General features: G+C 33.4%; 1 pseudogene; it reads left to right on the forward strand.

Annotated features, from left to right (window-relative positions):
* The first annotated feature begins 1,730 nt into the window (after nt 1-1,730).
* LOC101569488 lies at nt 1,731-5,169 on the forward strand (annotated as a pseudogene).
* The last annotated feature ends 5,862 nt before the right edge of the window (nt 5,170-11,031 follow it).

The raw sequence follows: 11,031 nt of genomic DNA on the forward strand, positions 1-11,031 counted from the left end.
GCAAGCGCAAAGGTCTGAGTTCAATCCCTGGTTCCACAAAAAAAAAAAAAAAAAAAAAAAAAAAACATAAAATAAATAAATAAATGTGTCAAAGGGCCAAAATTATGATTCTGGAAAGGACACATATTGTCCATTGTTTTTCTATTTTGTTTTGATTTAAGGATTTATTTATTTGGCATGGGTTCTTGCTATGCAGCTCAGACTCCTGGTGATCCTCCTGTTTCAGCCTCCCGAACACTGGGATTACAGGTATGCACCACCACACCCAGTTTTGGTGCTGGCACATGTGTTGCTGGGGATTGAACCCGGGTCCTTACATATGTCAGGCAGAGGCTTAGACTGTTGAGCTATCTCCCTGGCCCCTGTCCACTGATTTTCATTCAGGGGTCAGGAGGAGAGTGAAAGAAAAAAATCTTTGACAGCTGGATCAAATTATGGGAAAACAACTAAAAGAAAATTTTGATGGATACCTTATATCATATCAAATATTTTAATTAGGAATATACTATAGAATCAAATCTAACAGAATAGTTTTAAAGTTTTTAGTTTATAAAAGCACAGACCCCATAAAAAACCTAAGGATAAGTTACTCTTTATGATAATTAAACCCTTTTCATGAAAAACACCATCACTCTATGGTGAAAGAAAATTTTTGAAATATAACTATCTGAAGTATGACTAATATTTAAACTATGTAAATAATACTTTATAATAGTTAATAAGATAGCTCACTGAAAATATATAAAATCTTTTATGAACTTCTAAAAGAATATTTGTGATTGACCAATAATAAGCACACGAACATTGCTAATTAATCACCAGGAAAATATAAAGTGGAAATGAGATACAAATAAACACTCCTGTAATGAATGAAAAAGAAAAGGACAGAAAAGAGACAAAATGACTGACAACACCAAAAATTAGTAAAAACACTGACTTGCACTGAGTGTTGGAAGATATAAAGACTTGACCACTTTGGAGCCATTTCCAAATAGTTTTTTTACATAAAATCGGACATAAATTTCTCATATGATCCAGTCATTCCCTTCCTCAGTATTTTCCCAAGATAAAAGAAAAATAAGTATTTATGGTATAAACATGTAATATACTCACATATATATTTGCATTGAATTTTTATTCCTAATATCTTCAAACTGGAGTTGAGCAAAATGTCAGTTTTTAAGACTATAGATAGTTAACTTGTGAACTATTAATATAATCAAACAATATTCCACAGTATCAGAATTATAATAAATTATCTGCAACTACATTAATAATTATCCAAACATTATATTGAATAAAATATTTTATTGCATCAACATGTCAAGAACACATATTGTGTGATTACCTTTAGATGACATTAAAGAATTAGTATATAATATTAACTGAAATAAAGCAGAAACAAGAGCTTTAATTTTGCATGTTTCCTTTACATAAGAGGCTCCAATTATAAATCAAAATAAAATGAAAGCTGTAAAATCTAAAGTAGGAAAATAGATATTTCTGAGAGTTTCTTTTTTTTAAGAGAATTTTTTTTAAAATAGAGAAAAGAAAGATATTAAAAATAGGACGGTTGAACAAGGGGTTGTTTCCTTTGCGGTGAAAATCAAAAACCTAAGGACATCATTCCAAAGGCTGAGGAGAACACTGCCCCATGAAGAAAAAGCTCAGATGGGCAAAGTTGGAAAGCTCTCCTTGCTTTCCCTGTAACATCCAATTAGCCTTTCGCGATGGTGAATATTGAGCCAACAGACAGAGGAGAGATGTTTAAAGAACTGGAGTCTACACAGGTTGCAACATACAGGTCAGATTGAGTCAGAGATACAAAACATTTATAACAGGCACAAAATTTCTCATACAATTAAATGCATTGTAAAAGATATGATCATCATATCGGAGTTAGAGGAAGATAGCCACATTTATTTGAAGTATTTGGATTTATTTTGAGATACGGCAGAATTATGTTTTTACTTTCTGCATTTAGTACAGGGTCTCCAGGGTCTCACAATACAGATAGGACTTGTAGTGACTCTTCCTATTTTTCAGCCTCTCAAATGCTGAAATTACAGGCATGTGCTACCATGCCCAGTCTCATTCACCATCTCAGTGTGACTCAGGGCGGGGAGGGGAGCAGGGCCGGCATGGGACGCCGGGGATTGAACCCCAGGCCCTGCATCTGCCTAAACAGGTGATTTAATCTGCTGAGCTATCAGGCAGGCCCTCAAAATGCAGCAAAATTTTAAATTAATTAAGATTCAACATGTTATTAACTATGTTGGCAGATCAAAAGTACACCATAGAAGGTATAACTAAAGAGATATTTTTCCCAAAGTCATAAAAAATAGAAATAAATTCTCAAGAAAAAGGGAAAAATAAATGTTTGCATAAATTGAATAGTGCTGAGTAATTTAAAACAAAACTAGTTCCAAATGAATATTAAGAAGTTTTAATATTCTGAAGTCTAGTTAAACTGTGGGGTTTAAAACTGTTACTATTAGGTCACATACATAGCTCAGTGGTCTAAGCACCTGCCTGGGTAAGCGCAGAGACTGGGGTTTGATCCCCAGCACCACCTGTTGCACCAGCCCTGCCCCTGGGCTGGCTGAGCCAGCCCCCAACAGTGGGAGTGGTAGTGCATGCCTGTAATCCCAGCACTGGGAAGCATGTAAACATGAGGATTGCTATACATCCAACCTGCTTATTGAGGCCATGTACCAAATACATGAATGAAAAAAAAAAAAAAAAGTAGCCTCTGAAAAATGCTCTGTGTCCTGGAATGTCATGAATGTCCTATCTACTTCACTTCCCGTAAATGGAAAAATATCTTCTGATGATAAAGACAGGCCATATAACTTATTTTCTCATTTCCATTGATAACATCCACATGACTCCACTTTTGAGAGTAGGCATTATAAAAGTAAGAGATTTAGTTGTAGACAGTATAGGCTGCACTTTTTGTGGTGCATAAGAATATTCCAAGACGAGACTTGAGGTCTGAATATAATAATTCAGTCACATAACATGTCGACATTTTTCATTGTGTCATATCATCCACCTGGATAGCTTCATCCAGAGGTTTAAGTTTTACTATCGTGCCAGCTTGGAAGCTGACTAGGTAGATAATAGATAGAACTGATATATATTATTAAAATTCTCTATATAACTTATATAAAAATATATATTTCCTAATCTCTAAATTGTTTCTTTATCATATCTAACATTTATTAGTGAATATAACTGGACTTAAATAATATATAATGTAAAAAACTTCACTACAACCTTACTTGGGAACAGTCAATAATATTTTAGCCCTACTTACATCTTTCAGAATTTTGGTTGATATGTTGATCCAAGTACTTGGTTTATTATTTCTCTTTCTTTTCCTTAATTTTATTTTTCCAGAAAGTCCTTTTTTCATGTTTATTACACATACAAATTTTCATTGGCCATAAAAGTTTTGGATTGGCTCTAATTTTCTTTCCTTATCTTAAGCATAGTTCACTCATATTTCCATTGATTTGATTAGAAGTCATGTTTCAGTATTTTTCTATTGTTCTAAATAAGTAATCTAACACTTTTTCTTTTGCCAATCACTTTTGTGAATCACCCTTCTATCTCTGGCTTTAAACAATTTTCCTGTGAATGACCTCAGTGTGAGCTGTTAGGATCATGCTGTAGATTTGCATGATTCACTGAGTCAGCAGAGTTTTGCTAATAAATTACAAATATTTACCAGTTTATATCATTTGACATTTGTTCTCCAGGTAAAATTATGTGATCCCTAAGCATTGTGCTTTCTCTCTAATTTATGCTTTTTTCTTATATTTGAAATCATTCATCTCTCCATGATCTGCTTGTAGTATTTTCTTAGTCTCTCTAAAATATGTCAGATAATCATTTATTTATATGTATTCCTCCATCAAAATAATTCATAAATACACTTATTCTGTTTCTTAGCAATTTAAAATTTTAAAATTCATATTTTTATGTTCTCCATAATATGTTTTTCATTTCTAATTATTTCTTAAGATTGTGTTTTTTCAACATACCTGTAGTGAGAAGTGCACCATGGGAGCCTGCTGGTAGCACTTGGAAGATGAACGTTCCATATTTCCTGAAGGCTAGAGGAAAGTCGAGAGGCTGACCAGTTACATTGAAGTCATCCCTATTCCAAGATCTACATAATTTCTGTTGTTGGAAAAAATCCACTGAGCCTGAAAAAATTATTACTAGTTTTAGTGGAAATGAAAAGGAGTCTGTAAATGTACTTAATAAGGTCTTCTCTTCAGAAGAACAAGCATCCCTCCTGTATGTGTTGAAAACAGCATCTAACAAAGAACTTGAAGCTTTCAGATTGCTTTGTGGAAGAAAGTCCATCAATATTGTAGAGCACAGAGAAAAGTGTGGGCCATTTCAGAATTTAGAGAGTTTGATTAATGTGCCTTTGTTACAGTTAATGTTCAAGTTTGGAACTCAATTCTTTGTCCAGAGACTGGACAGAAAAAAAGCAAATTGCCAGAAGAAACCTCATCAAACCAAACAGAGAAAAAGAAAGACTTAAGGCAGCCAACAGTATCATTTCTATTGTTTTTGATACTCAAAGAATTGTATGAGTTCGATACTCAAAGAATTGTATGAATTCACATTGATCATGTGCTGGCAGTGACGAACCCACAACACAGTGACTGCTGGGAAGTAAGAAGTAAAACAAACCCATCCTCAGTTTATTTAGAAGAAATTTCTTCAGTCATTTCAAAGATGCTAAAAGCGGATTTCTATGTTCTGGAAAAGAGAGCACTTTCAATTCAGAGCTCAACTCTGTTCTGCATTCTGCTACACTTTCACATCACAGAAGCCATACTGTAAGCCTCACTAGATACAACTTTTGCGCAGAATGGCCAACATCAGGTACTGAGCATGAGTCGAAATGCAGTGGGGAGGCAATCTGAACTGATGATAGGTGACTCGCAGACTAGTGGAAAAGAACTAGCTAAACCATTCATGTAGGACTCTGTGCTGTAGGCAGAGCCTTGGGCGCTCTTCCTGAGGGATAGAGTAGTGCAATAGAGAGAGAGATTTTTATCTAACTCACACAGAATAGAAAAGTTGTATGATTCATTGCAAGCTGTTTCTTTTTATGAACTAGCAGTATTTGACATTGGGCTTTAGAATTCTGAGTTAGTGTGATTCTTCTAATGTTTTAGGTTTTTTAAATTAATTTTATTGAGAAATAGCAAGGAGACAGTTTCAAAACCAATTAGTAGGACAGTTTCAATAATTAATACATGGCATATTGTTGTCTTCATAGTAGTTATTCATAGTACAAGATGCAGACATGATATCCCGTCAAACACTATTAGTACAAATCTTTCTTCTCACTGAATTAAGAGAAAGTAGCTCTATATCTTTCCTAACTACTTTGTATATACAGATACAAAATGGTCCTTCATTTGTATCCCCTTTTTTTGTTTGGTTTTGTTAGAGATGGGTATTCCCTTGCCATTTAAATATTGCAGGTACATAAATACAGCAAAATAATCCAACATTGTCCAGTAGTCCATAATGGTAGTGGGTTATCCGTAGGACTGGAAATGTCAGAAGTTGTTGACTTGAGCATTATAAAGCTCAGCATACTAATATGGCTTTACTTTTTATAGCTTGTTTTTATACTTTTCGACTGGATGGTAGAGTGTGCCAAATGAGATTCACATGGAAAGAAACACTCTCTCAGGCTTTCACAGAGAGCAAATTGGTCAAACAATGGCCATGACTCATTCACATGGCTGACCCTGACAAAGGATCTATAAACTGCTGTGCAGGGTTTCAGGATAAGTCCTGAGGAGATTTGACTGACCTTGTCAGATACAAAAGTTACATTTCTTGTTATAATGTTATGTTTATAAACTGAAATTATCAAACCAGCTGATCTGAACACTCATGTTAAAGGAGAAAAAAACACATTTTGTGTATATTTTAGATTTTTAAAGTAAGAGTTGGCTGGGAAAGAGTATACATAGTAATATAAGGCCAAATGAATAAATATTTTAAGACCGTATACCTTTTGGTTTTAAGCATTAATTAAATGGTAAGGATGTCCAACAAGCCATCAAAATATGAAACAAAGTTATCTCCCTTTCAAAGCAAATATTGGGCAACACCTCCAGGACCCCTTCTCTCTTTCAGAAACCACTTCTATTTCCTATTCTTTTTCCCATAATAAATATTCCTACTCTTTAAAAAAAAAAAGTAAACATCTATACTAAAGTTCTGCATTATTCTCATATTGTTGTAACAGGGAGTAAAGATTTTTTTTCTGTGTGACGTTTACAGAATAAAGTTAAAGACAACTGGTAACATACACACACAAAATAAATATACCTGTAGTATACAGTAACCATTGTTCCTTGAAAAATACGTATTTGATAGTTCCAATATTAGGAGATGTCTATCACTCTTTTAATTTCCCATGTATCTTAATTGTCATTGATATATCTTTGCCCCCTTTAATTTTCTAATTTTTAATTATTTGTACATAAAATTTTATACCTAAAACATTACTTTCCTCTGCCTTAGCATCAGAGGAAAATTGCTATCAGGAAAATCTTACTATAATTTGAGCAGCAAATACTTTCTTGTCACTTGACTGGAAGCTAAGTTAATATCTATATGAAGTTTAATTTACATTTAGTTCACCTTTATTTCTAATGGAGCATTGCTATAAGACAATTCAAAGATCAGAAAACATACTATACCCCTACCCTTGTGAGGTTTCTATGCCAGTGTGGCTCTAAACCATAAAAGGATCTGAAATTGTTCAGCTTTAGTTTACTTCTTTGGGAATCTGGGAAATTCTGTAGGTAAAATCTAAATTACCACTGAAAATTTCAAACTCATATTGGATACTGAGCTGGAAGTGATTCGCAGCTTTAAATCCTTGACGCTTCTATGTAGCTATAGCTACCGCATCTTCTCATTTCTAATTTCCTAATGCAAACTTTGCGTGTTTGTTATCCAATTTGCCATTTTGAAAAGAGGAAGACACTAAACAATATTTTAAAACATACACTAGCATAAACAGCATAACAACATTTAGGTCAAGAACAAACTATGCACACAATGGAATTACATATATCTTTAGGGTTTAATAAGTTACACCATCCGGATTGGTGTTCACAAAATGACAAAGTTGCCTAACAGTGTACTTCTTAGAATGTGTCTTCCTTGCTAACCAGTATGAGATTGTACTTTTAGAGTAAAACGTTAGGAAATAAGATTAGCTCAATAAGAATGTAACAGTTTATATTTACGCTGTCTCTTAGAGAGCCTCATGAGCTCAGAGTTGGGGCATTCTGGGGGTGGCTGGATCATAGGTATGGGATTCTAGGTAACAGATGAGCGGTAACTGGATTAGTTCAGGGATCAGTTAAGTATAGTTCTGGGCCTGGATAAGGACGACACACGCCTAGGTGTGCGTGGCACCAACTATTAGGCCTATAACCTAGATGAGAGAAAACGGGAAGGAATTCTTGCTCCTTTGCTGCCTCATGAAGAAAATAAACAATGTTTTTACCTTTGAATTCAATACTAAATGATACATGTGTTAATTAACATTTGAAGATAAAAAGACAATATAAATTGTAATCAACCAATGAAAATATCCACTCTTCAATATATAAGAGGTTTTGTCCTGTGTATTTCAAGCAAATTATTTTAGGTATAGCAGCAACATGGTTTATGAATAACAGTATTTTATTTCTACTTTTAAAAAAGAAACAAAATATATAACAGGTAAAACATGAATTTTAAAAGTACAATAAGCCCATAAGCACTATTATACATTGTTCATTAATTTTCTTCATGTATCTAAATTAGACTACTCTTCATTAAACTATTTTGAACTGTTTCAAAGGAAGCATAATCTATTTTTCTTCATATTCAAATATCTTTGTTAAAAAGGACATAAGTTGATAACATTGACTACTGATATACAATGTGGGATGCAAGTATAAAAAATTAAAAGAGCTCCATGAAAAGTATGTTTGTAGAAGATGTATCCAGCCAAGTAAAATTTTTAAGAAAATGAGTGGAATAATTTTGCAAAACAAATTGCAAGTTACATTAAAGAAGCATACTTAGTTATGAATATATTAAATCAATTCACAATTTGTACTCTTTATAACTGAAATTATGTAATGTTCAGCTCTGTGTGTGTGTTTTATTTGGTTGATATCCAAATGAATGTTGCATTGATTATATATTATCCTTCCTAACCCTCTTAAATCTAAATGTAAAATAACACACATACACCCACAATTTCTAAGCCCTAAGAATATTTTAGAATGTGTGTTATTTTCAATTAAATTTGATAAAGAACAAAACGTTAAAAATTTCCCTTTTACTCTCTGAATTTCTATTCCTTCTGCAAGAAATTAAAGTAAGCAGCAAGTGCTAAAGTAATCAAGCAGTGATGTTCCGAGATCCTGAGCATGTATTTTTCTATCACTGACACATCTCTCCTGGCCCTTCTCTTTTTAAAACGGTATTTTCTAGAACAATGAAGGGATGGATAAGTCTGTCTTTTGAAGTGATGAGTTAAAGAATGTTGCAAGGGTACTTGCCAAATCACAGTACCATTATTAATTCAAGCATGATGAAATTGTTCATTTTAACTATAATCATGTAATTCATCAAAATACTACTAGAGCATATCCTTCTCAACTACTACACTAATATACAACCTTACTCTAATGCCACCAAATGCAAGAAATTAGTTTTGATGTCTAGCTACCAAAAATAGTCTTTGTTTGGAATTTGGGCATCTTTGCTTCATATTTTTGAAAAAGAAAGAAATTTCAATATGCTTTAATTCACTGATTTGAATGTGTCTGTTTTGCGTTTCAATTACCGTAGCTATTAAGCTAAGATATCAGGGTGTTGCAAACTGAGATGGTATATTTCCCACTTCTCAGTTCCTTCCCTCTCTTTGATGAATATGCTACAAATTGGGGGAGGAAGCAAGCATCCCTGTAAGCCATAAATCAACAGAATGGATCAAACCTACAAAGTCATCAAGCAACAGCTCTTCACTAGGAGTTCTGTTTGTTATCAATAATACACCCTTTTAAGTAGTACCTTCAGAATAAAATTGTGCTAGACAATATTCATATTTATTGACATTTATCCTATAGAGAAAATTGATGCATAATTTGTTAGAAATAAAAATCAATTAACAATTTTTGGAACTTTATATTTCACTGATAACCAACTTCTGTTCATTGACAGTGGAATCATTCATCGTATGAAATAAAAATCCTCAAATACTTTTTAAGCAATAATGCAATAAACAAAAAATATTGGTTTCGTGTGCATAATTGAAACTGGTAAATGTGTTTAAAAATGCCCCTTTCCATTTTTTATTATTGAATCACATGTACTGTAGAGTTAAAGATAACGATCAGCATTATTAAACAAAGTTATTGATACTGAGAGAAACTACTTATTTTTTGTGTCACTGAGTTTGTTATTTCTTTCAATGTTCCTTTGTCAAGTCTCTAGTTGAAAACTAATATTTTTTTATCTAGTAGATCTTAGTCCTGCAAACCTACAGTCTGGTAGCTATCCCAGACAGATGTGTTCTTCTAGCACCAGTAATTTCAGTATACATGGAAAGAAGAGGAGAGCTAGAAATTTGTCCCTTGCCCTTGCTCATCCTCATCCAACTCTCATTTTTTTTTTATTTTTACATTTATTCTTTTGATACATGGCATCACTATGCATCTCAGACTCATACTGATCCTCCTGTCTCAACTTTCCCAGGGCTGGGATTACAAGCATGCACCACAAGCCCGTTTGGGGACTAGCACAGCTTTCTGTAGGCCAGCACAGCAGTTAGTAACAGGGATCAAATTCCAATCCTTGGGCTTGCCAGACAGGTGCTTAGACCACCGAGCTATCTCCCTGGCCCCATCCAACTCTTTAATTCACTCTTTTCTTTTACTTTTAGAACCTCATGATAACTATCTTCCATTCCCAAACATTATGATAAAAGTTTCTAAGATGTGAATATTAGACTTACAAACTGGGACACTTCTACTAAAATTAATCAAAATAAAAGATGTGGAACTCCACAACAAAGCCCTTCTGTGTACTCTATGACCTATCTGATATGTTGTTCTTATGATGCCTCTTGACAAGTGTTCTCATGATCATCTACCGAAATACACATCACATGATATTCTAGGAGGAGAAGCACATGCTGGAATTTTTTACTTCAGTTCATTAGTATACAGGGTAAGAATAACACATATTTTCTGTATGACACAAATTTTAAAACTTCTGCAATGGGGCTGGTGAGATGGCTCAGTGGTCTAAAGCACCTACTTAGAACAAGCTTAGCAAAGCAAAGGGACTGCGGTTCAATCCCCCAGCACCACATGCCAGAGAGCCCCGCCCCCTGGTGGGCTGAGCTGGCCACACATACACATACACACACACAAACACACACAAATAAATAAATAAATAAATATTAAAAAAAAAAAACTTCTGCAAAATGTAATGTAAATGTACACAAAGAAATTTCACCAGCATTTAAAAATTATGACAATGAAAATATCAAAAATATACATGTAAGTTTATTCTTTCAAAACTTTTTTTTTATTGTATTTCAAAGAAATGGTTCACAAGTTCTTTTTCTTTTCTGATGATTTTCTTTTTTCTTTTTTTTTTTTTTTCTAGGAGAGTAACAATGGTTAGTACATTGTGTACTGTTACTGCCAAAGTAGTTTCTCATATTACAAGATATAGGCAAGAAATAATAAACAACATAGGTACAAGCCTCTGGTTTTTTTTAAAGTCAACAGAAAATGGAAATATACTTTTTAAAGTTTCTAATACTAGGAGAAGATATCATCCAATATATTTAAGTAAATTGTAAGTCAAAGATACAGTATAAATCTTAGAACAGAAATTAAGATTAAGCAATATTCAGAAAACTAAATGTTTCAAAACAATTGAACTAAGAAAAAGTATTCA

The sequence above is a fragment of the Octodon degus genome, unplaced genomic scaffold (assembly GCF_000260255.1).
Source record: "Octodon degus isolate 3935 unplaced genomic scaffold, OctDeg1.0 scaffold00082, whole genome shotgun sequence".
Classification (NCBI taxonomy): domain Eukaryota; kingdom Metazoa; phylum Chordata; class Mammalia; order Rodentia; family Octodontidae; genus Octodon; species Octodon degus.